This window comes from Leguminivora glycinivorella, chromosome 2 (assembly GCF_023078275.1).
Source record: "Leguminivora glycinivorella isolate SPB_JAAS2020 chromosome 2, LegGlyc_1.1, whole genome shotgun sequence".
Classification (NCBI taxonomy): domain Eukaryota; kingdom Metazoa; phylum Arthropoda; class Insecta; order Lepidoptera; family Tortricidae; genus Leguminivora; species Leguminivora glycinivorella.
Window position 1 is genome coordinate 15836775 of NC_062972.1, and position 25711 is coordinate 15862485.

General features: G+C 35.3%; 1 protein-coding gene across 2 annotated transcripts in view; it reads left to right on the forward strand.

Moving 5' to 3' along the window:
* LOC125235425 (angiotensin-converting enzyme-like) overlaps positions 1-25711 on the forward strand; it is a 180968-nt gene that overhangs the window by 26025 nt on the left and 129232 nt on the right. For both annotated transcript variants that reach the window (XM_048141987.1, XM_048141992.1), the window contains exon 2: positions 23790-23835. The gene's annotated coding sequence lies outside the window, so the exon portion shown is untranslated. The remainder of the gene's footprint in view (positions 1-23789; positions 23836-25711) is intronic.

Here is a 25711-nt window from a genome sequence, read left to right on the forward strand (position 1 = left end):
TACATACAAACAACATTTTTGGTATTATGATATTTACACAAATTAAACATAAATTGATATGAATTTTTCCCCTCACTAGCTCGGAAACACGTGTTTTGTCCTTTAATACCAGCGGGTAAAAACGCATTTTATCCACTAGTGGGTAAAGTAATTTGACCTTGAAAAAGTCAAATTAACTGCTTTAAAATTGATAAAAGTAGGTGAATCTAGTAATAAGGATGATTTACCACCTGTGGAACTACTGGAAGCAGTGATAAACGCATTTTTTTGCGTTGTAGTTTCCTCGCTATATAGTGAGGGGAAAAGTTTTGTGTTACACTCGGGTGCAAATGTATTTTACTTCTCGTGTGTTAAAAAACTCGCAAGTTCAGGATTCTATTCTCGAACCACTCGCTTTGCTCGTGGTTCAACTATAGAATCCTTTCACTTGCTCGTTTTTCAATTCCACACTCGGCGTTAAAATACAACTTTGCACCCATGTATAACAAATAACTATTGTCTGCTGCTCATCCGCTCCACTGGTGACAGCAAGGCTGGCTCATTCGACGCTCAGCGTATTTTTTGGCATTGAATCGGCATCCAAGAAAAATAAGTGTGTAAACTTATTAAACATAAAAAAGTGTGTAATGAAATTACCGAACTGATCTAATAATGAACTGATTATGTACTTTTGGTCATATCTTATAAATGTAAAGCCTCCGCCACACATAAAGCGTTTTGATAGCGTAGCGTTAGCGGAGCGCAATGATAGCGGTGCGCCGGCGGAACGCTGGCGTTCCGCTCGCAATCCGAGCTCGTTAGTTCCCGCCGGCGGCGTCCGCTGGGCGCAACGCCAGCGTTCGCCCGGCGCACCGCTATCGTTGCGCTCCGCTAACGCTCCGCTACCGCTCCGCCTAAGCTATCAAAACGCGCATGTGTGGCCGAGCTTTAAACTTCTGCTTTCACCAATAACATTTGCCCCATATCGTACTTATATAGAATATTTCTTATACATGGATATACGCGAGTGATAAAATTACTGATGTGCCAATGGAAAGTTTCCAAAATTCTGAAATTTTCACATAGGAAAACTTCGGAAACTTTCCATACTTTGTATGGACAATTGTATGGATGGAAACTTTCCATTTTATAAATTTAAATTCCCTTTATTTTTCGTGAAAGTTTCGTGAATTTTTCAAGAAATTTAAGATTTTTTGGAAAGTTTCCGCAATTTGCACATCACTAGATAAAATGAATTATGCCGCTGGATATTTTCCCGCAATGAAAATATTCCCAGTTGTATATTAGCGAGAAGGTTGCTGTTATGTTAATAACTTGGCGGATTTAATTAATTATGATCTGATTTTACAGATAATATATAAATATATTATTAAACAATTCTCCAAAAGTATTTGTACCGCCGAATACTATTCCGTGGAAAAGAGAATAAATTGGTTGTATCCAATTACGAATCATGATAAAATCCTCGTTAAAATTATATAAATATATTATCTGATTATGAAGAAAACCTAAGTATTAAACGAAATAATGTTCTAGAAATATATCGAAATGTACGGTTTGTGAAAAGTCATAACTATTATGTAATTTATTTTAACGATTGCTGGTATAAATTAATTGACTTCATTAATTAAAACTGTTTGGTACAAAACTGACATCTTTTAAATTTATTAACGCATGGGAGACAATTTATTTTAGAAGCATGAATTCTAACCCGTCGTCAGAATTTTTGACCATTATCGCATCCCATCGGCCTTTCGCTTTTGTCAGAAAAAAACAAGTAACAATTGAATGAACATAACAGGCTTTTCCACTCACTGAAAAACAACTCGTGTGTAAATTCAATGCAGTTGATTGATTCGTATGCGATAACTAGCTTATTAGCATTTCAAGTGTGGGTTGCGAGTTGCGACGGTCGATGTTCGATCGGAGGCCGGGTTCAATTTACTCAATTGGCGGTTGTAGGCCAGTCAAATGAGGTTTTTACGAGGAATTAATTCCCAGTGAGATGCTGCGTCTGTCATACCTATATACGGTTCTACATCCATGAAATCGGAGCCTGAGCTATCCAGAAGTTGTGGAAAAATGTTCGCTCTTTTTCAATTTTCGGCTTGTTGTTCCTGTACTATGTAACCGAAAAATACTTTGATGTAAATTTTTGTGTTCGAAGGTTGTTAAAAATGGCACAGTTCTTTTCTATTTCATGTTTTCTGTCAACAAACTTTGCTAGTGCTATTGAAATTGATAGGTTCCTTCTAAAATAAAACTATGGAAACGGATTAAATCGCGTATAATGAATTTAAAATACATCCCGACGTTTCGAACTCTTTACAGCGTTCGTGGTCAACGGGTGACTGAGGAAAAATTAAAATGTGCAAAAGCTACCCACTTACAAGAAATATTAACGAACCATGACCACAAATAATATAGATTTCTAAGGCAGGTTCACACACTATTAATAAAGCCAGTTATACAATATTCAAAAAATTCTACCATTACTCTGTTAAAAAATAATTAACCAATTAATCTACACAAAATTGACAAAGAAACAAACTGCAAATGTCCAACACCATACAACACAAATGCCTCACAGCCTTCGTCGTGCTTCTTCCATTATCAGATGTACTACTGGATCCCAAGCCGGTGGTAAAGTAAAGCCATCCTCTCTATTAAAGTTTGGATATTTCTTGATCTCAATGGCCTCTCGCAACATTCTGGGTATATATCGCTTCTCCTTAGCGAGAACCAGAGGCTTGTCAAACTTTATAGCATGATTGACTTTATCCATGACATGTTCAGAGACTGCAGACCTTTGCCGACGGTGCTTGACATCCGCTATGTGTTCCTTCACCCGTGTGGAAATGCTTCGTTTCGTCTGTCCCACATATGACAGCCCGCACTCACAGTCTAGCCTGTACACTCCCGCGCTTTGTAGAGGAGTTTGACATTTCACAGGCCTCAGGAATTGGGACATCTTCTTCATAGGCTTGAAATAAGTTTTAATAGAAGCCCGTTTCAAGATGTGGCTGATCCTATCTGTGACCCCTCTAATAAAGGGGAGAATTGCAGGCCGGCGCTCGACTGTAGGGATCTTCAAACGGGCCTTCTGCTTGACACGCGGTATCTTGAGCTCGTTCGCCAACAGCGCCTGCCTGGCATGTCTGCCTGGTTGTGAAACGAAGCATTTCCACACGGGTGAAGGAACACATAGCGGATGTCAAGCACCGTCGGCAAAGGTCTGCAGTCTCTGAACATGTCATGGATAAAGTCAATCATGCTATAAAGTTTGACAAGCCTCTGGTTCTCGCTAAGGAGAAGCGATATATACCCAGAATGTTGCGAGAGGCCATTGAGATCAAGAAATATCCAAACTTTAATAGAGAGGATGGCTTTACTTTACCACCGGCTTGGGATCCAGTAGTACATCTGATAATGGAAGAAGCACGACGAAGGCTGTGAGGCATTTGTGTTGTATGGTGTTGGACATTTGCAGTTTGTTTCTTTGTCAATTTTGTGTAGATTAATTGGTTAATTATTTTTTAACAGAGTAATGGTAGAATTTTTTGAATATTGTATAACTGGCTTTATTAATAGTGTGTGAACCTGCCTTAGAAATCTATATTATTTGTGGTCATGGTTCGTTAATATTTCTTGTAAGTGGGTAGCTTTTGCACATTTTAATTTTTCCTCAGTCACCCGTTGACCACGAACGCTGTAAAGAGTTCGAAACGTCGGGATGTATTTTAAATTCATTATACGCGATTTAATCCGTTTCCATAGTTTTATTTCATGAGTAACTATCGCGGTAACCGAAGACAATATTAGGTTCCTTCTAAATTTGTTTGTTGGTTTAGAAAGGCAAGGAAAAACGAGTATCTATATACCGTAGGAAGGTGGTGGAGCAAAATCAAATTACATGTGTTTAGGACAGAATGAAGGTATTAGGATACTTTTCAGCTTGTTAGGAATTAATTCCTCAATCCCATTTTTAGGGTTCCGTAGTCAACTAGGAACCCTTATAGTTTCGCCATGTCTGTCTGTCCGTCCGTCCGTCCGTCCGTCCGTCCGTCCGTCCGCGGATAATCTCAGTAACCGTTAGCACTAGAAAGCTGAAATTTGGTACCAATATATATATCAATCACGCCAACAAAGTGCAAAAATAAAAAAATGGAAAAAAATGTTTTATTAGGGTACCCCCCTACACGTAAAGTGGGGGCTGATATTTTTTTCGTTTCAACCCCAACGTGTGATATATTGTTGGATAGGTATTTAAAAATGAATAAGGGTTTACTGAGATCGTTTTTTGATAATATTAATATTTTCGGAAATAATCGCTCCTAAAGGGAAAAAAAGTGCGTCCCCCCCCCTCTAACTTTTGAACCATATGTTTAAAAATTATGAAAAAATCACAAAAGTAGAACTTTATAAAGACTTTCTAGGAAAATTGTTTTGAACTTGATAGGTTTAGTAGTTTTTGAGAAAAGCACGGAAAACTACGGAACCCTACACTGAGCGTGGCCCGACACGCTCTTGGCCGGTTTTTTAATTTGTCTGGCCTATTGGTTGGCGATGTATAGGCTATTGTGTAATGTGCGGTAATTAATTCGAGCAAAGATAAGGGATCGGGAGCGAGGTATGTTTGGGATGAGGCACTTTGGCGAACTGTAATAGTTTCGTTGGGTAGATAAATTGTTTTGCATACAGACGCGTCGCGGCCATTTAGGTATTTGACTAATTTTGAGGTTTTCCATCACAAAATAGTCCTTATGCGTCATGTACAATAAGGACGTTTATATCTGAAATTCCATAAAAAAAATTTGTCTTCATGTGTTATTTTTCTGACGAGTCTTAGAATATTTTGTTTTTGCTTGATTATTTAAGTACTAATTATTATGAAATGACTAATTTATTCAATAAAATATACCTACTTGCTTTGACATGAATCATATTTCAGCTATACTGCAGATTTAGCAATTGTTGCAATTTTCCATGTATAATGTGTCTAATAATATTTTTTGTAAAATATTTCAATTGAAATAAAATTTTCCTAACTTCACTCGTACCTAATTAGCCGCGTTTGGAAACAGACACAATCAATGGACTACCAGGATGGTTTCCAAAACAAAAAATGCAGGTATTCGAACAAGATTGACATTGGATTGGTGCGATTGTCCATTTATTGACTACCGCGAGCGCTAGTCTGATCTGTGATAAAATTTTAATCAGATTTGTATTAAACTGAGTTAAACAGAATACGTACCTAAGCCTATCGGAAACCTTTGTCAGTTGTCGATATTCAATTAGCGTAAGACGCAATTTGCGATCCTCTAAATACTGAAACACGCTCAATACCTAAATGTAATTACTCTCTGTAATTTACAGAGCATAAATTACATATATCCAAACATAATAGTACCTATATTAAATAAGGTCATATACATTTTTTTAACAAAAGAACACAGATAAGAAATGCAAGAGACTTTTGTGAAAACATCAATAATGGTGACTGATATCTATTTGATTTTAATCATTTTAATCAGTAAAGTAGGTATTTTTCGGGTATTTTTATTTTGTAATGTTGCATATAATATGTATTAACCTTGCCTTAAATATTGGTCAATCATATTGGAAACATCACAGGTACAACATACTACGCTTATTCCACGCCACTCAATTCTTATTTTCATAATCTATTTAAAAAAGTAATCGTATCAAATTTATGACTTCAAACAAAAAGTTCTATAACAAGATTAACTCGTATTAATAGTATTTTATGCAACAGGCGTTTAAAGGAGGTCAAAAAAGACGAGTGGCGTGGGTAACAATTTGAGGCGAAGCCGAAAATACGACACAGTATTTTTTGACCCAGTTAACTACAATACTTTTTCTACGACCATGCACTTAGTTTTTAATAGTTTTCTTGAATAACTTTCGTGAAATTCACACTGCTTCCTGTATTTTGACGCCAAAACTGTCAGCTCAGCTGCCCAAAGCCTTTTCGCGCACTCGCGCAATGTCGTTATAAGGCGTTGCCATAGTTACAGAGCCAAACAATGCGTTTTCAGTTTTTTCGATACTGCGCGGAAAGCCGGCGGACACTGGCTTTGGGGAATAGACCTTTATGTAGGGTTTTAAAGAACTATGCACGACCGTGTAAATGACGTATAAAAGTTCGGGAGTAGAAAAAATCATTAAACAAATTGCAAAACTTTTTAAAACCCATTTCTTTGCCACAAAGATGCAGACCCGATTTTGTAGCCACAAAAACAAGTCTCAACCAAGTTTACCATTCTTTTTCTCCCAGCGGAGTTTTAAACAACCCATTCAATCTTACTTAATAATTCACACTTACCCTTTAGGTAACTCACAGTAAAAGCTACAAACCGCACTGTCTTACGCCCCAATGTCGACCTCGCCAGGATTATAAACCCTCAAGGATAATGGATACATATTTTACAAGTTACATCAGGCGTCTTGTTTACGCTAGCGTCTGTTTGAGCACATGTGATAAGGACAGATAAGGTGTTACTTAACTCAGATGCATATCACGACAAATTTGCTCAACTAGGTATGTCTTGCATGTTGTAATGTTAACTTTCTGAGTTCAAAATATTGTCTTATGGATAACATGGTTTTAATATTTTTTACCAAGCAGGGATTGACCTAATTTCCATGCTAACGATCACGAAAAATTATTTTAAAATACAGCAATAATTAAAGGCGAAATCGTTCTTTTAATGATCCCTTTTCAAGCATGTGACCCAAATCACACCACAACCACATGGCCGTTTTCGCTTAGCAATCACAAAAAATCAATTTCGGTATTGGGCTTCTTCGGTCTCAATTAGGGAATACGAGTATGTCGAGCGATTTGGCCTCGCACTCAATATAGTACGAGAACCGAAGAATGGTACGCAGATGGTATAATTACATCATTATATTTACGGGTGATTCTCTGTAAGGATGTTCAACAAACAGTCCCCTGGCAATGATTTTTTAAAATATTTATTTATAAAATCAGAAATAGTTTGTATAATTTAATTAAGGCAAATGGGTTGGTATAATAAATACAAAAAATCATTATATTTACCGTAGTTACGTGTATTAAGGCTGCCAATGGAAACCTCCATCACACTTTCAACAAGAGAGAGCATAAGGAAGACTAAGTAAATTCGTAACAGTGTACTTATTTGTTTACACAAAGTGTAGTTAAATAAATATAGTGGTAAGTAATAGGTATAAATGACAAAGAACATTAAATTAACTGAAACAATACACACATCACATAAATATGACATAAAATCACATTATAAATAGTAGCAAATCATCATACTTATAATTATGTAATTACGAAATAACATATATTTGTTTTGGCGTGTGAACTCATTCATTCACAGGATTGATACATTATTGAATAGGGTTTCAATCGCAATTACAATGTAATTTGTATTACATTTTACGCAGATTTAAAACTAGGTACCTACTTAAAAATTAAATTGAAAATTCTCGTTTTACATGAATGTTATAGATATTATGACATACTTCTATAGGATTATGTTATAGATGTATTGATGTCGTCATTTGTAAAAACTTACAGTACCTACCGATCATTAATTAATCATATGTATTTGTATTTTTTTTTCAATTAGCATATATTACAGTAGTAGCCGAAGTATTTTCATTTGTACATTGCATATATTGTTTAACTTGTACAAATTCATGATGAAATACTGCAATGAAATAAACCCAGAGAATTACATTGCTAAAAAATGTGCAATAAAAAATATATAAGTATTTTGCAAAAAAATCTATATGAAAATCTGTTGAATGAGGCCATATTTTTAATCGCTAGCACTAAGTCTTACTACTAGCGGCCGCTTCTAGTGTCAATTTTAGTGTCGCTCTGTTTGGCCTAAAGGTTGACTGGTAGAGAATGCCATGTAGCATTAAGTCCGCCATTTGTAACTGTATATTTTTACTGTGCAATAAAGTTTAAATAAATAATAAATAAATAATTTCCTTGGTAAGTGGCGGAATGAATAACAACTAGGTACGGCAGTTATAAATACTATAATTATAATTATTTGTTTTACAAGGGTGCAAAGCTGTGTTTAACCGCACGTGCCAATCCAATTTTGATACCCGAGCTTTTAAAGATTCCAATATTGAACCGCGAGCTTAGCGAGAGCTTCAAAAAGTGGAAACTTGAGCGTTGCGAAGGTTTCAGGGCACAAAGGTTAAACAAACTTTGCAACCGAGTGAAACACAACATTTTTCACCACACCCACAGGACCAATATACTGACAATCAAACAGTAGTATGTATGTATATGTATGTGTAGGTATTATATGTATTATGTAGGTATATGCTTTTTAGCTACAATTAATTACTTTTAATTTAGTTTTTTTGCACCTCCTAATTAGTTAAAGTTATGAATACCATTTTTCCACTACCCAAAGGTTGCCTGGAAGAGATCGCTCTTTAGCGATAAGGCCGCCTGTTGTTTACCTCTGTAATAAAATTTATTGTAATGTGTGTCTTCCTATGTACATTTCTGAGGTTGTGCAATAAAGTGGATTTGTATTGTATTGTATTGTATTGTAATTTGTACCAGCCACCTTATGACATCAAGTTAAAAGTATGAAATAATTGTGCACTCTTGTGGATAAAATGCAATTTTGCTATCTGTTTTCGATTAAGTAGTAAGCCTTTACCAGATCTGATTGTGTGGTGAAAAGGTAATTTCGCTGCTTAAGTGTGAAAGACTATCGGTTGCCGCACCTCTCAGTAAAATGCTACTTAGAGCCACTAATTGTGACTTTCGAAACTTTAGTGTAGCACTCTCCAGTGACAAACTTACGAGTAAGTACTTAGTTAGTTATTTTTGTAATTTTATCACGAAAGTACTTGGTATCATTTTAGCTTAAGACGCAACAGTACGAGTATCTAATTGTAAAAAAAAAAAAAAAAAAAAAACAAATCAAGGTAATTAACACTGCCGAAAATAACCAATAGCAATGATATTTGAGAATCGTGAATCATAATATAAAAACTAATTCCGGTAATTTTTTGGTTTTCTTTTTTGGCTAACTGCTATTAGTTTTTATTGCCGTTTCCGTGATAATATATGTATATGGTTTGCCCTTATTGGTAGCCAGAGCTAATTAGCACACCTTCCTTCAAACTATTTATTGCCGCTCTTAGTTAATGTAACTTAATGCAACTACGACCAGAACTTTACTGCAAATCTTGGTCGTCCAGCACACCAATGACGACAAACTTTAATAATTTTATTACGAATTTCTTGGTATAACTTTGGCTTAATAAGTTTAATGAGACTCCCGGTCATCGGGTTCGTTAGGAACATCAAAACGCACAACAAAGGATTCCATAGCTTTAACATTGTTGGGGTGTGGTGTCGCTTGTAATTTGGAAAGGATTTACGGTGAATTGATTAAAGATATTTGTTAGGGAATCAATTTTGGGAGACGAAATAAATTAAAATTTTGCTTAAAGGGAAGCAATTTTGAGAGACAACATTAATTTTAATTCCGTGCTATTTTGGATGAATGACAAAGTTAGATTTTTATAGTTAAATTAATGTGGAATGAAGAAATGGGAAAGGCAAACTGATGAAAAGGAGGATGGACTGTGTGAGAAATTATATGAAAATACATATGCCGAAACGTGGAATATAGGCAAACGAATTTGGACTATATTTACAATACCTGTAACAGCTGTTATGTAAAAATATACAATCTTTTACACAAACAAAGTATTCGTTTCGAGTATTTTAATGTTAATGTTTACCTCAATGAAACAAATGTAAACTTGTAAAGTATCACAGCATGGAACAAATTGATAGTTTACGCCAAAAGGGCAGGTCGCCTTTATGGAACTAGTACAATGTCAAATCCATTAATTATGACAATCACGAGACAATTTATTTGGTGGTAAAAAATGAATCATTTCCATTAAGGTCCAATGCCACAAATTTACAATAATTGATAGGTGAATATTTTTTAAAGGAGTCCAATGTTATCAATTAGTATTGGTAAACAAAAGGTTGTAAATAAACATTTCGTCACTACTTTGAAAAAAACTTGTATCTTCGTCTGTCAATGAAAAGAAAATTGTATTAAGTATGTATGGAATGCATATAGACTTACTGCGTTTTAACTTTGAGGAGAAGCATGAGATACGAGATTTTTTCAAAGTAGTGATGATATACATAATATGTGTGTATAATCGTATGAGTAAAGGAAAAAAAGTAAAACGTTTGACATCGACTCAATAGTTAAAGTGACCTTCCACAAACTGCTCATATATAAATAGCGACTATTTCTGTCTCGCGGTTACTATTACTATCTCGCTCTGTATTACGTTAAACCATATTCAATGGAAGTTAAATGAATATCTAAATAGTTATTGTATGATTCGTATTCCGATAAGTTTAGTCATTTTAATTATCAAGAAAATCTTAACGTATTCGGTCAAGTACATAGTTCCAAACATGGTACATATATTTTGGAATTCCGGTAGTGCTATCATTGACCCACTAGGGTGGTCCAAAAAAAAAATTTTTTTATTGTTTGAGCTCCACATGGTTATTTCTACACGAAAACTTATTATAATCATGTCAACCAATTTTGAGAACAATCAGACTTTATTTAGAGGTCGCTCAAAATAAAGCAATAATGCCATACTGAAATGTATGAAATGAACTTGACTAAAGAAAAAATCTTACATGGAGGTATTTTAATGGTTTAATTATATTTTTCCCTATTTCATTAGAGCTAAATAAAACATGAACCGGGCAGTTTGCAATGTTTTAATTATCTCGGTTTTTATTTTATTATAGGAGATATCCAATTTTAAATGTATCTTGAGCAACCTGTAAATAATGAGCAAATGGGTTAAAATTTGGTACATAAACTACTAATTCATAATAGAACAAAGAGAACCATGTGGAGAAAGGATTAGTCATATTTATTTTACTTCCATACAAATGTGGACCACCCTATTGACCCACCCTACCCTGGGCCTACTGTAAAGCAATTTGAAGTTATGTCTAATGTTTATAAATTTCAAGTATAAAATGTTTTGCATAAATACATATGTACTCGTAGTTAAGTAGAGATACGACAGACCTGGCCTAGACGGAGGGTTAGGATCGAAAGGGCATGTGTTTTTGTGATGAACACACAATACATATTTGTTCCTGGGTCATGGATATAAGATTGTTTTCTGTAAATATAATAGTTTTATAAACATTATATGAACCTATACGCCTAGTACCAACTCGTATACTACAAGGTACCTGCAATGTAAGCATAGGCTAGCTTGGCTTGGGTCAGGTGTCTGTAAATATTTTTATTGTTTATTAGATAAGGTTGTAAAATCAAATCCAATCAACCACAATTAGTCTCAGCGTGCCTCGCCTTAATCGTAAATAAGTAAGTTATTTAGTTAAATAACACATGATTCAAGTGTATATATGATATGACATTTATTTCAGTAAATTTACACATACATACATTACATACATTTACCTATTGTAATAAACGGAGTACAAGTGACCAAGATAAAGAGGATACAGTAGTGTATTTTTAAAGTTTATGTAATGAAGAAGTACAAAACTAAAACTAATAGTTACCTAAAAATTTAAACATTATATGAAAATAAATAAAAAATAAAATAAATATACATACCTATATATAGATGGATTATTAGTTTTTTATAGGTAAGGTTTTCAACAGAGTATGGCATTATTCGACGAGTACCTACTTATAAAGACTGTATCGTTAAGTATGAAGACAACTTTGAGTAGCCGTATTTATTTGCTATTAGATTTTTTTCTTATAACAAGACATGGGCTTTAATAAGGCACATAATAAGGTACACATTTTGTCCTAGAAGCTCGACGTAAAGCATATGGTTTAGACAGTATTGACTTAATCCTCCCGAGTACCAATTACGATTCCGGACAAATGCTACTAGAAAATTCACAAAGTGCGTAAAAGACGATACGATTGCGAAAAAAAATTGTACGGTGCGAACCTCAACGACACATGATCCACAAAGCAGAATATCTGGACATAGTCTAGCCACTGTTATTTAAATAATTTTTAAGAAAAAAAACCGTCGCCTTTCGGGTTCTGGTGAAAGTTACTTGCGAATGTTGGATTATGTAGAAATGTGTAGGTATTTTTTAAAACTGCTTTTAATGCTTTAATTATTAGATGGCAACATAAATGAATATACGTATAACGTTAAGGTTTGAGGAGTTTCCTCAATTCCTCATGAATCCGATATTATATTATAAGAAATCGAAGCTTGACAAACTTTGACTTGAAAACTCAATATGCTTAACAAACATAACTAAATAAATAAATGTCACTGTTCTGAACTTAAATGCATGCTTTTCTTGCAAAAATACCAAAGTCACTTATGAGTGTGCCGTTCAGATTTGAGGAGTACGGTTCTGACTATCATCAGCAGTTCCACTGCACCAAATGTCACTGTTCTGGACGCAAGTGCATGCTGTTCTTATAAAAATACCAAAGTCACTATAAGCGTGCCGTTCAGATATGAGGAGTTCGGTTCTGACCATCAGCAGTTCCACTGTACCAAATGTCACTGTTCTAGACGTAAGCGCATGCTGTTCTTATAAAAATGGCAAAGTCACTATAAGCGTGCCGTTCAGATTTGAGGAGTTCGGTTCTGACCATCATCAGCAATTCCGCTGCACCAAATGTCACTGTTCTGGATGAAAGTGCATGCTGTTCTTATAAAAATACCAAAGTCACTATAAGCGTGCCGTTCAGATTTGAAGAGTTCTATTCTGGCCATCATCAGCAGTTCCACTGCACCAAATGTCACTGTTCCGTACCTAAATGCATGCTGTTCCTTTAAAAACACAAAAATCACTATATGTATGCCTTTCAGATTCGAGGAGTTCCCTCGATTTCTCCAGGATCCCATCATCAGAACTGGGTTCTGAGAAAAATGGGACCAATCTGTATGCATATACATTCAATTAAAAAAAAATTTCAAAATCGGTCCAGTAACGACGGAGATATCGAGGAACAAACATTAAAAAAAAAAAAAAAAAAAAAACATACAGACGACTTGATAACCGTCCTTCTTGAGATATGAGGCGACGGTTAAAAAAATAAAGTTCAGGATCTGTGTATGGCGGCCATTTAGAGAATGTGGCATGGTGCTTACTCTAACTCCGACTTTGATGTCGAATTTGACTATCATACACTGTTTATATTGATCTGGTTTAGGCACTGTTCAAACACCATGAATGTCAATTAGACTTTGGCCTATGGCTAATTTTTTTATCTGTTTCTCTCATCCTGCTCGCATCAAAAATTTACGGCAATCCGGAACGTTGCTCAAAATTGCGTTTTATTAATTTATATAAATTCACCGCATTTATTCTACAAGTACCCAATTGGAAAACCATGAAGAGGACTCTTAAAGAATATATTTTGGCAGCATATTAACCTTTGTTTGTTGAAATCGTACAAAGAGTCAATGAAATATTCTCAAATTAAGCCAGATAGGGGTTGTCCGAAATTTATTTGCTAGACCTTAATGAAAGTACCATAAAGTCCCTAAAATAAAAAAAATATCAGACCTTCTTATATCAAATAGTGCTTACCAATACCTTCAGATCATACTCTCGGAACATAATAATACAAAATTATGCACATGTCAACATTTAGACGAGGTTTGTTTTGTCCTTATACTTAACGATAAAGTCCTTATCCTAAAATAACAAAGTAAAGCTGAACATCCATAATATAATTTAAATTAGGTACCCATATATCAAGTAATATTCTTGCGCGTAATTTACTTATAGCCGGTCGGACGCACCGATATCATTGCGCACCGCTATCATTGCGCTCCGCTGACGCTCCGCTGACGCTCCGCTAACGCTACGCTATCAACACGCTTTATGTGTGGCGGAGGCTTAAGACTGTGACGTTTTCATGGAAGACTTATAATCCTCGTCTTCGTTCCGACTAAACTTACTTTGACGTCAACTCGCGTACAAATTGTGGAAGAATTCAGTGTATCAACATACATACGACATTTACAGATATAGGGACCTATGTAATATCTACTGCGTGTGCAAAATGAGAATAAACCACAATACTTTTTTCCTAAGACTGAAATTTCGTTGTTCCAAATCAGTTCCATAAAATTTTCTTAAACCTCTATTTTTATGACGAATCGTGGCTGTAACATGCGGCGCAATCCTTTTAGAAGACTATGTTAGCCTGAAACTTTGTTGTTTTATTCAAATTGGGGCGAGGACAAGAGTCCGTTCGGTCAAAAAACACGCCGAACATACTGCCTAGTGGTTTCTTTTTAAAAGTGCCAGCCAATATGATACTGACTCCATCTGAATCCATATAATAACAATGGATACTGTTAAATTTGTGTATAGGTAATGTAGAAGCTTATAATTGTTTGTTGGGCTTTACACTACTTTTGACTCGTAGCATGTTGTTATGTATCTTACGCCCTAAAACTTGGTAAATATGGTTACATGTAGACGTAGTTAAATATTGATACGAGCCTGCACCACCAAGTATATTCATTTCATTCCGGAGACAGCATTAGAATTGGTTTTGAAATTTCTTAATATCGAATGCGATCGTAAATCGAAAATCGAAAGATATCAAAAATATTAATGGCGTGAAAATACAAGTAAAATATACTTTTTGTTTAAGGGAGAATTGTTCATTTTCCTTACAGCACGTGCTTACATATTTGATGACTCGCCGAGTATAATAAAAGTGCTCACTAGGGATTTTTGAATCAAAATACAACCTCTTCTGGCGAATTTATTTCTTTCCATCGTCGTAAACTAACATGAGTACACGTATTCTGAGATATAATACGATAATACGTATATGAATGTTGCAGTGATAGGCTGGCTTTCATTAATCATAATTACTATTTTTGACATTAGGTGAACATATTCATTAATTTATTATTTTTGCTTTATACTCAACCGTATAACGGGACTTGGGCTACGAGATATTTTTACACATTGTAACAATAACACAATTTCTCATCTTTAAGTAAGTACTATAAAACTACTAACTATTCAATAACTAACCAAGATCCTGGAAATATTGTAAAATGCAGAAATTGTCCTAACGAACTTAGACGCCATTATAGCGTATATAGCGCTTAAGTCTATCGGTGACTGGACGGACTGTGATAATAGCCGCCTTTACACAGACGCTCTATCGCGCGTGATTGCGCAATCGCGTATGAAAGAATGCGAGTGTAAAGACGACGGGAGGGGAAGGGAAAGAACGCGCGATTGCGTGCGCTGGAGCGGACGCGCAATCGCGTGGTTGAGGTTGTCTTTACACGTACGTTCATTCGCGCGCGCAAGATGGCGGACACACGCTCGTGGACTAAATAATTAGTGGTTGAATTACTTGCTCTTTATAAATCGATACTATTAATAACAATAAACAATAATAACCAGTATATCGCGCACGATTAGCCTTTACACGCACGCTCTTTTCGTTCTCAAAAACTTCGACGCGCAATCACGCGCGAAAGAACGTGAACCTTAAAAACCAACAACACGCAATCGCGTGCGATTGCGCGCATAGGCTTAACCGCGCGCTATCCTGTACGCTCCGGGAACGCGCGATAGAGCGCCTGTGTAAAGGCGGCTAATGACTTGAAAAACGAAGCGTTTCTAACTTTTGCGTGTTCAAAACATATAACGAAAGTCTACAGCTCACATAGCCGCTCGTAGTTATTGGAAGATAGGTCATCACTATCCAAGAATGTAAGACTATCCAGAAGCTGTCACCTACAGATACTGAAACGCACGAGTTAGTTTCCTGTGGCCTTGTTTTATATACCTATCGGGGAGATGGACGGTACGGCGGTTCTGTCAAAGAATTTCGTTTCCCGGGTTTACCCTATGTTTCGGTATAATTTACTTAGAAATGCAAAAGCCACAGTAAGCTCAGTTAAATTAAACATTTACTACAAAAATACGCCTAAAGTTATTGTTTTATTTTATTACAACCCAAATGGTAAGATGAAAAAGAAATCGGAAGGTGAAATGAATTCCTATTAAAGTTATCTTCCATAATAAAATTATAGCTGTTATATTTTGCTATGAGTACTTTAACTGAAAAACTACATAACAATATAAAAGAATTTGCAAAAAGAACTATACTGGCTCCATGTGGGTGGGCTTCGTGACATGGTGTGCAAATACCTACATCTTACAGATACAGTGAAACCCGACCGCTTCCTCCGAGCCAAGATAGTGGCAGATTGATACGGATATAGTTACAGCGGTCGATGCGCAGTAAATTATCACCCGTAACCTACCATTTGTTTAGACTTGACACTTGACATGAGTTGTGATACCCGGCCTAATTGGTAGCTCGGGGTAAAGGCCAAGTAGACTAAAGTTCAATGTAACATTTATTTTCAATTTTAGCTTTTATATCTAGCTTCTACAAATAAAACGTAATCTTTTTGATTCAAAATTTTAACTTAACTGACTGGTGCGCTGGCCCAAAATGTTTCTTGTCCTCCGACATTTTAAGATTGCTTGAGATTGTGTAGCAGATTTAAGACAACCTTTACCAACCCGAACCTCCACTCTGCCTGCCCTCTGATGGCTTGGGATGACAAACAGAACGGCGTTCGGTCTGTCGATATATATATAATTATTGTTTCTATAATTACGTCCTTTTTACGCCGCCGCTTCTTCTAGACGTGGCCAAATCAGCAAAAACAAAACTCATGTTTATGGCTTACAAAGTACATAATAACTAGCGAATGTTACATGCTTTTCGGTGGGTTTTCCGAATCTATTCTCATACAAATCTGCTGAACGTTCTCTTTGTACAGCGTGAAACGTGTCAAATAGCCGTATTTGAAATCGATACGTAGTTCTCAGGCTAGTTTTGTTTTTGTTTGCCACTGGGAATGACTGAATTGCAGTAGACACGACACGTGATCTTTCTTTTATTTCTGGCCATGTTGCAGTTCCTTTTGAGCGTTCCTAATGGATAGCGCAGAGCACGAAACTGACAAATACTAAAAGCTCGTTTTGGATGCTAAGGCTTTTTCTGAATGGGGCTTTATTTTTGCCCTATTAGGAGTTGTATGGCTTTCTTGTTAATTTCTTTTCAGTTAACTAATGGGTTGATTGCTTTCAAGATAACTTTTTTCTGTTTTACACTTCATTTCTGGAAATTATACAGGGGTTTAAAAGGCGCCTTTTAGTGCGTTTTCACATTTCATATCTGACCGATATCTCATACATTACAGGCGCCATCTTGATTTTTTCCATTGAAATCCTTCCGACATCCGATATCGGATAGGATAATGTGAAAAAAGACTTACGCGTTACGGTAGACATTATGGTAGGTACATCAAGTTAAAAATAAAGCACCATCGTAACCTAATACAACATAAAAACGCAGTAAGCTCTTTACGCTGCCTTGTTGACAGTATAATGTCTGATGAAGTAATTTTACGGCATGTCTTGACGTTGTAATCATGCTGGTTAACACGGTTAGATAAGTGCTGTAAACATCTTACTTCATTACAGAGTCAACATTAAAAAATAGCTCGGTAATTTAGGTAGGTAACAGGAGCTTAGTAACGGATAAAACATGAGAGCTAAGCCGTGTAAAGTCGCCGTCAATAGAATTTGTAAACAATGTAAACAAACCTTGTAGTCAAAATGTCTTTAATTTCCATTTTAACTCATCAGATACTGGCTAAATCCATGTGTTATTCAATCAATTGATATCACATTATGATCTTCAACCTTTAAAATAATAAAATTGTGCTAGAATATTGATATTTTATAGAATGGTTTGTTTACATTATTGACAATTTCTATTGACGGCGATTTTACAACATTAATTTTACACAAAAATTCGAAACACAGAGTATTAAATTTGATGTCTTGTGACATTATGTTCGTTCAATAAAACCTCAACGGAGCTCAAATAAATTCAATAATGTTCTATTTAAATCAAAGTCTACAGAAATTAAGTATTTTGTTCAGGCAGGTTTGCTCTGTCGATTGTAATTCATTTAGAAAATATCTCACGATATCTTGTTGATTTATTTAATCCCGAGGGTTGGGAACAATGTTTTCGAAATGAAACGTGGAGCGTAAATAAAGTACAATATTAAATTCAATATTGTGTTTGTTAGTAAGAGCGCGAGCTTATTTTTATTACGGTTCATATTTCATTTTTCCGTTTTTAATACTTGGTGCCAACTAGGTAGGTATTTATTGATAGTTAAGGATATTGGCTTTTTGTGTGCAGGATTCGATTTATTTTTAAGTAAATGGGTGATATCCTACATTTCACATTTAATTCTAGAGTAGGTATTACCTCCCAGAGCCGAGAACAGACTCGTTAATTTAGTGATTCCCTCTCTGGAATATTTCTTTTTGTGGCTTATAAAAGAGCATTTTCAGAATTTGGGTCCCCCCCATTAGCAAAAGTTGTTAACAAAAATTAACTCGCTGTCAGTTTCGTGACAACAATTAAGCATAAAATCTATCTAGAAATTGACTTTTTTCACATTCTGAATGTAGATTATCACTTAAAGATTATGTAAAATTTAGCACAATAACAATATTTTTAAAGAAATTTCATGCCTAGTTATCTTCGCAAAACTGACAGTGAGTTAATTTTTGTTAACAACTTTCGCTAATGTCCCTAATATTAAAAATGCCCAAAATTATCTTTTGCGTGTAATTCTACCACCAGATTATAGTTTTGCAGCAAATCATTGATAACTCATAAATGAAATCAGATTTTTATATTATCATAATAAGATAATTTTTACTTACAAACGGCTTTTATCGAACATTTTATGCGGAATTCTTTCCAAATATTTATGTTTTTTGGTAAAAGTTTAAATAATTTGGAAATGTGCTTACCTAATCCTGAGCATTTCGAAAGGACCTTACCGGGCTTCATTCATCATGGAGAATCCTTGAAAGCGAAGCATTGTCAGATTGGTATCACGGCATGAATTTATTGCGGAATTCACATTTTCAAAGGTTCAACATAGGACCAGCGTCTAAGATATAAATTTGTCAAATCTACATAATACGCCACCGTACGTTCGTATATTTCGCAAATTTGTCAAGTACCAAGAATTGCGGGCTATACCTATATTTTTGTTCATTTATGTTAACTAAATATAAAACTCTCATGAGACTTGAATATATTTTAAGCGGGTTACTCACTTCAAATGAAGTAAGTCGAAATGTATATTGTTATAATTATGTATTCATTTGTATTATTTAGATACTGACTGTAAATAGGGTTTTATAAACGTTTGACTGAACTTGATCAAAACTTGGTCGATTTTTATTACGCACTTATAGAATAAAATATAGAATAAAAATGAATATTCCTCTGTAGGACTGCAGGATTGACATTTTTTCAACAAAATGTCAAAAAAGAAATCCAATGGAAAAGGATACATTAAAAACACATGGTGAATTGATAAACAGCCTCAAATACAATGGCTCAAAATACAGTAAAATCCTTAAAATCTCCTACCAGTTTTATTGAAATAAATAGATTGTCAATGAGCGTATATTATTTTCATTGTAGTTGTTTTAATGGTAAAATATGTCCACGCAGGCTCTCTGTTGTTGGGAGTATATAAAAATGATAAACGGTCGGCTGTTAGCTTTTTTAATCAAAATGCACCAGATGGTCTGGACTGGAAATAATAGAAATACATTGGTGGCAACCTCACTGTGCTAAACATGTTACGTACTTATAGATGTACCGTCAAATTGTTTAATATGGACAATGATAACTTATCAAAAATATGTACATATAACTTAAACGTGGGAATAAGGTTCTGTATATACATTTATGGCACTTTGTCCGTGTTTATATTTAGAACCTTTGATCTTCCGACCGATTCTTGATCGTTAGCTCAGGTACACACATTGAACTGGATGACTTCGATAGGTTCAGTTGGCGAGTCACTAAACGCTGACTAAGCGATTCTACAATCTATCTCCTACAGCGTTTTCGTCGCTGGATTGCTCATCGACATAACTATTCATATATGAGCGTTTCGCCGACATAACTTTTCTACTGCGAATGATAGACCTACACATTGGTTCGCCGACACGTCTGTTTGACGACTGACTTTTTCATCGGAGTAACTACTCTCCGAAAAAACTTTTGACCGGCGCACGATTCTCCGACAGAACCTTTCAACGGCAGTCGTTTGGCCGACAATAGTACAGTCAGCTGCAGAGACAAGGAGACGCCCTGCCATACAAATTTGTATGCAGCTGACTGTACATTACGATACAAGTGTTTTAAATCGACACGAGTTACAAAGTTCCTTTTCTCAAACATGCAATGAAATATTGTCTTTACGTTCCTTAAAATGGGCTGGGAAGTATCGCTTTTTGGGCGCAACAACTCGAGAGGACTGTAAAGGGATTTCATATTATTTTTTAGGCCTAGGCCTGCAAAGAAACTTTTTTTTATAAAATATTGTCCTTTAGAGCATTTTTTTTTATTTCATTGTATGTTTGAGAAAAGCACTATACATGCCTCGGCGTGAAAACGGATTCCCGCGGCCTCGTACCCCTATATATACCCACTTGGCCGGAAATCCTCATTTTTCCGGCCTCTGATGTAATGTACTATTTCGCATGAATATCGTATGACATTTTTAAGTACACATTTTGCGCACTAGCGCGGCCAAAACGCACCATCTGTACTGAAATAGTAGGTACATTTCGATGCAAGTGCGGAAAAGAGGAAGTTCAAAGTGAGGGGCGATAAATCAAAACACGACCGAAGGGAGATAGGAGGGAGATAATATAGCACCATCTGCACCGATAGCATGGTCGCGCGATAATAGTACATTACATCAAAGGCCGGGAAAATGAGGATTTCCGGCCAAGTAGGTATATACCGGATAGGGATATGAGGCATGTATAGTGCTTTTCTCAAACATACAATGAAATAAAAAAAAATGCTCTAAAGGACAATATTTTATAAAAAAAGTTACTTTGCAGGCCTAGGCCTAAAAAATAATATGAAATCCATTTACAGTCCTCTCGAGTTGTTGCGCCCAAAAAGCGATACTTCCCAGCCCATTGTAAGGAACGTAAAGACATTATTTCATTGCATGTTTGAGAAATAGTACATTACATCAGAGGCCGGAAAAATGAGGATTTCCGGCCAAGTGGGTATATAAAGGAGTACGAGGCCGCGGGAATCCGTTTTCACGCCGAGGCATGTATACTTGTATAGTGCTTTTCTCAAACATACAATGAAATAAAAAAAAAATGCTCTAAAGGACAATATTTTATAAAAAAAGTTACTTTGCAGGCCTAGGCCTAAAAAATAATATGAAATCCCTTTACAGTCCTCTCGAGTTGTTGCGCCCAAAAAGCGATACTTCCCAGCCCATTTTAAGGAACGTAAAGACAATATTTCATTGCATGTTTGAGAAAAGGAACTTTGTAACTCGTGTCGATTTAAAACACTTGTATCGTAATGTACAGTCAGCTGCATACAAATTTGTATGGCAGGGCGTCTCCTTGTCTCTGCAGCTGACTGTACTATTGTCGGCCAAACGACTGCCGTTGAAAGGTTCTGTCGGAGAATCGTGCGCCGGTCAAAAGTTTTTTCGGAGAGTAGTTACTCCGATGAAAAAGTCAGTCGTCAAACAGACGTGTCGGCGAACCAATGTGTAGGTCTATCATTCGCAGTAGAAAAGTTATGTCGGCGAAACGCTCATATATGAATAGTTATGTCGATGAGCAATCCAGCGACGAAAACGCTGTAGGAGATAGATTGTAGACTAAGCTCGCTTTGCAACAGGGCAATTACTTGACCGGCTTTAGTCTCAGTGGTATCAGAGAGTGGAAAATCAGAGAACAGTATTCAGGACGACGTTTCAATCACGAATAATGAATAAACAATGACAATTATTGATTTATACCCAATTTTAAGTTTCAATTAGCACAATATCTCAATGAGTAGTTTCTGGGGAGTGTTTTACCCGCCCATATTTTACCTATACATTATCTACCCCCACCCTTCATTGTTTATGTCATTTGAAGAAAAAGTTAAAAATACTGTCCGATTTTACTGCACCCGAGTGTATTTTGGCTAAGTCCAATGGAAACATGAGAACTATTCTCGCTTTCAAACAGTGAAATAAGAATCCGAATCCACTGCGCCTAAAACAAGGACCAAGTTTTACATTTCTATAGTAATAATATGCTTTAGCATTAAAGTCGATACAGCATGTCAAAGTTACAAACGTTAACTTTACTATTTGGGTTCCAAAAGAACCTCCTTCTTACAAGTAACCTGTCAAACCCTTTTGGCCTTTGTCGAACTCTTTGACACTACTTTGTTGTTTGATGTTTCTGTATTTGTTTGCATTACAATAAAATATCATGTTTATTGTTTACCTACCTCATTCTAAAATCCTCATCTATAAAATAGAAGAAACGGAGTTTCAGTTGTTTAAGAAACATTCGTCCCGCTGATTTGCTTGTGTTGTGTAGTCATCTGTAGCCTTTGTCGTGGATATACTCGTATCGCATGTTACCTTTTTGGGATATTTGTACCTACAGACAAAAACAAGTAAGTATTTATAAGATCCTTTGTTGGCTCTGAAAATATATTCTTTAAACAATAAATTTTTGATTACTAGGTATGCAGCAAATACTTTATTGTAATCAACGTGAATTTGTAGGTAGAATGCAAGTAATGCAACAACTATAGTATGTAGAATTGTAGATAATTACGTAAGTATATGTTGAAATTTCAACTTAGATAGCTGCAATATCGATAGAGTTAAATATTTTATCCGCAATAAATGGATCGTTTAAAACGTTCAATAAAAGGTTTTGTGAAATACCTGCGCAATTGTCAGATTACGAACATTGCAGTCAAAGGAACGAATCTGCAATTTCTCATAATATTTCATTTTTGTCATTAAAACAGACTTCATCGTCGTTCGTGGTTTAAACGATTAATTTAATATATTTATTTAATTTCTTAACAGGAATTCCTCGAACATAATAAACATAAATAGTTTTATTCTCTCCCCTCGGAATTTAAAGTTTCATCATAGTGTAATAAATTTTGATTATCAAATAAACACCAGCCTATATTTATGAAATGTTTGTATACCTTCTCTGGTGGTCTCATCTATGACTAATATTCACTAAGTATAAACTGGCATCATAATAATATTATTGTAAACATGCTTAAGTACTTTCTACATCAAGAGTATAGTTAGGTAGAGCTATAGCCTCGTATAATATTTATTTTATAATCTAAATATACTTTTTAGAGCATTTCGTTTGGCAATACTCGTACCTCTAATAACACAATCTTCAATATACCTATATGGCAAATAAATAAATTTACACCATGTCATAATTCACTTCAGATTTTGTTAACCTTAATGGCACGTATTTGATATGGACTTAATAATAAGCTCATTTATAAGGAACTATATAGTATAAAAAAACTGATCTATCGAAATAAATAGCTCTTACAACACATGCCCGGAGCTCTTCTGCGAAATCACAACATGGAATCGTTTCGCGAACATTTAACTCGTATCAACAGTCATAAGTTTTCACAGATTTCTAGGTAACCATTAATGCCAATGTATTTCGTTAGGTATTTTATTTACTTATATTTAACATTTTTAACAGGGTTTTTTTCTTTCAGTTTTTGTTCCGGTTCATGGATCTTTTTGCACGACGAGCTACATAACGTAAGTACTCAGACATAAATTATTCCTTATGCATTATAGTTGATGTTTGCAGGAGATAAAACAACGTAATCCTACGCACCCTCTCAAGCGATACTATGTCTATAACGATTGAGTAAATAATTCATTGCTTAGTCGGTTAAAATGCACCAAGCTTCTGTGTAGTTCGTAGGTTTACCTACGTACCATTATTTGCCAGGATAATGTGTAATACATCTCAGATATTCTATAAGTCTATCGTATCTATATTCTGCAAGTAGATACTATTTAAATCAGCAACCAATCTAATAAATCATTATTCCACAATAGCTTATGCAAACTAAGGCCTCATTTTCTCAAACGGGTTCCGCAGCGATTTAAACAAGGTAAACTCTTGTTTACTTGTGCGATTCACTAAAACACCGTTTGCATTCTAACCCCGTTTATATTTACAAAGGGAATGTCCCATTTTTGTTCATTAGGCTAACCTTTTTTCTGGACTGTCTTTATTTCTCCTTTTCTTGCCATGCCTGATTATTTTTTTGTAAATTGGACTACGTCTACTTGAATCCGACGTCGGTCATTGGCTGGGCTCTCGCTTTTTCTTAATTTAGAAGGTAAACTTTTGTCTTTGTACTGTATGGTCGTATCGTCCTTGCCTTTTCACTCAGCCATTCGTGTAGTGTTATCCCATTTTGGAAGTGTACCAAATATAAAATGGATATCATCTATTTTATATTTGGTACACTTCCAAAATGGGATAACACCTCGTACCTTAATTTTATGATTATTTCATATAACATTCAAACAGTGCCATGTGGCCATGAGTAGGCCCATTTATAGTTCGAATAAAGAGTTTTATGTGAATTCTACATTACAGTGGCTGTTTACCAGTAAAAAAAAAATTATCATAGTAAATAGTAGCCAAATACCCTTCTCGCATTTTCACCTAAAATCAACTTGAGTTGCGATACCAATATTTTGTCATAATTAATCATTATCTTTTGAATTGGCTTTATCCAATCTAGTCAAAGCAACTTTGTTTGAAAATGGTTTCCGCAATGAGATTAAAATGTAAATTACTTTAACTGTGTGCAAATGTATGTATTCAAAAGTTACAATTTATGATTAAAACTTTTGAGCCAAGTCAGCATTAAATGATATTCGAATTGAGTAAATAATATTTGATTCACAATTTTTGCCCAATTATTTGGCAAATCAACTCCATTTTAAATAAGCTAATTTGCCTTACTTTGTTTTATACAAGTTGCTGATTAACTTTAAATTAAGTTTCTGTACTACTGTCCAAATTAAACTCTCTTAGTTCAAAAAAAATACTATCGATATGTAAATTGTTTGACCCTAAATTACTAGACGTCTTTTCAATATAGGTACCTGGTGCTTACCTTAAATCATTCTTAGGAAGGAATGTTCGACGTGCCTACTATTGGAGCCGAAGGCGTCATTAAGAGAGAACGTGTCGGTATTTATGAATGGCGGGCTGGAAATTGTGGGGCTGCTATTTCAATACCGCTTTGCTCTCCCGCAGGCATCTATAATCTAGGCATTTTACCCTTGACGTAGGTACCTATATTACATGTGCCTCTTAAGACGCTGACAACACCCATTGACCTTGACGCTAGCGTACACTGTCTATTCGCATGGGAGTAAGTGAGAGCGCGATGTCACTAAAACAGGGCGGCAAGGTACGAAAAGTACGGAAAAATATTTAAATAAAATAGAAAGATGCATTATTTGTGCAATATGTTTCGTCAGTGTTTTAGATACGTATATTTTTGGTATTGTAATTTTAATTAAAGACAACTAAGTGAATAATTGAACGACATAGAACCGTTAATAAATGACTAACTCGAGATCAGTCTTTGCAATTTTTTCTATC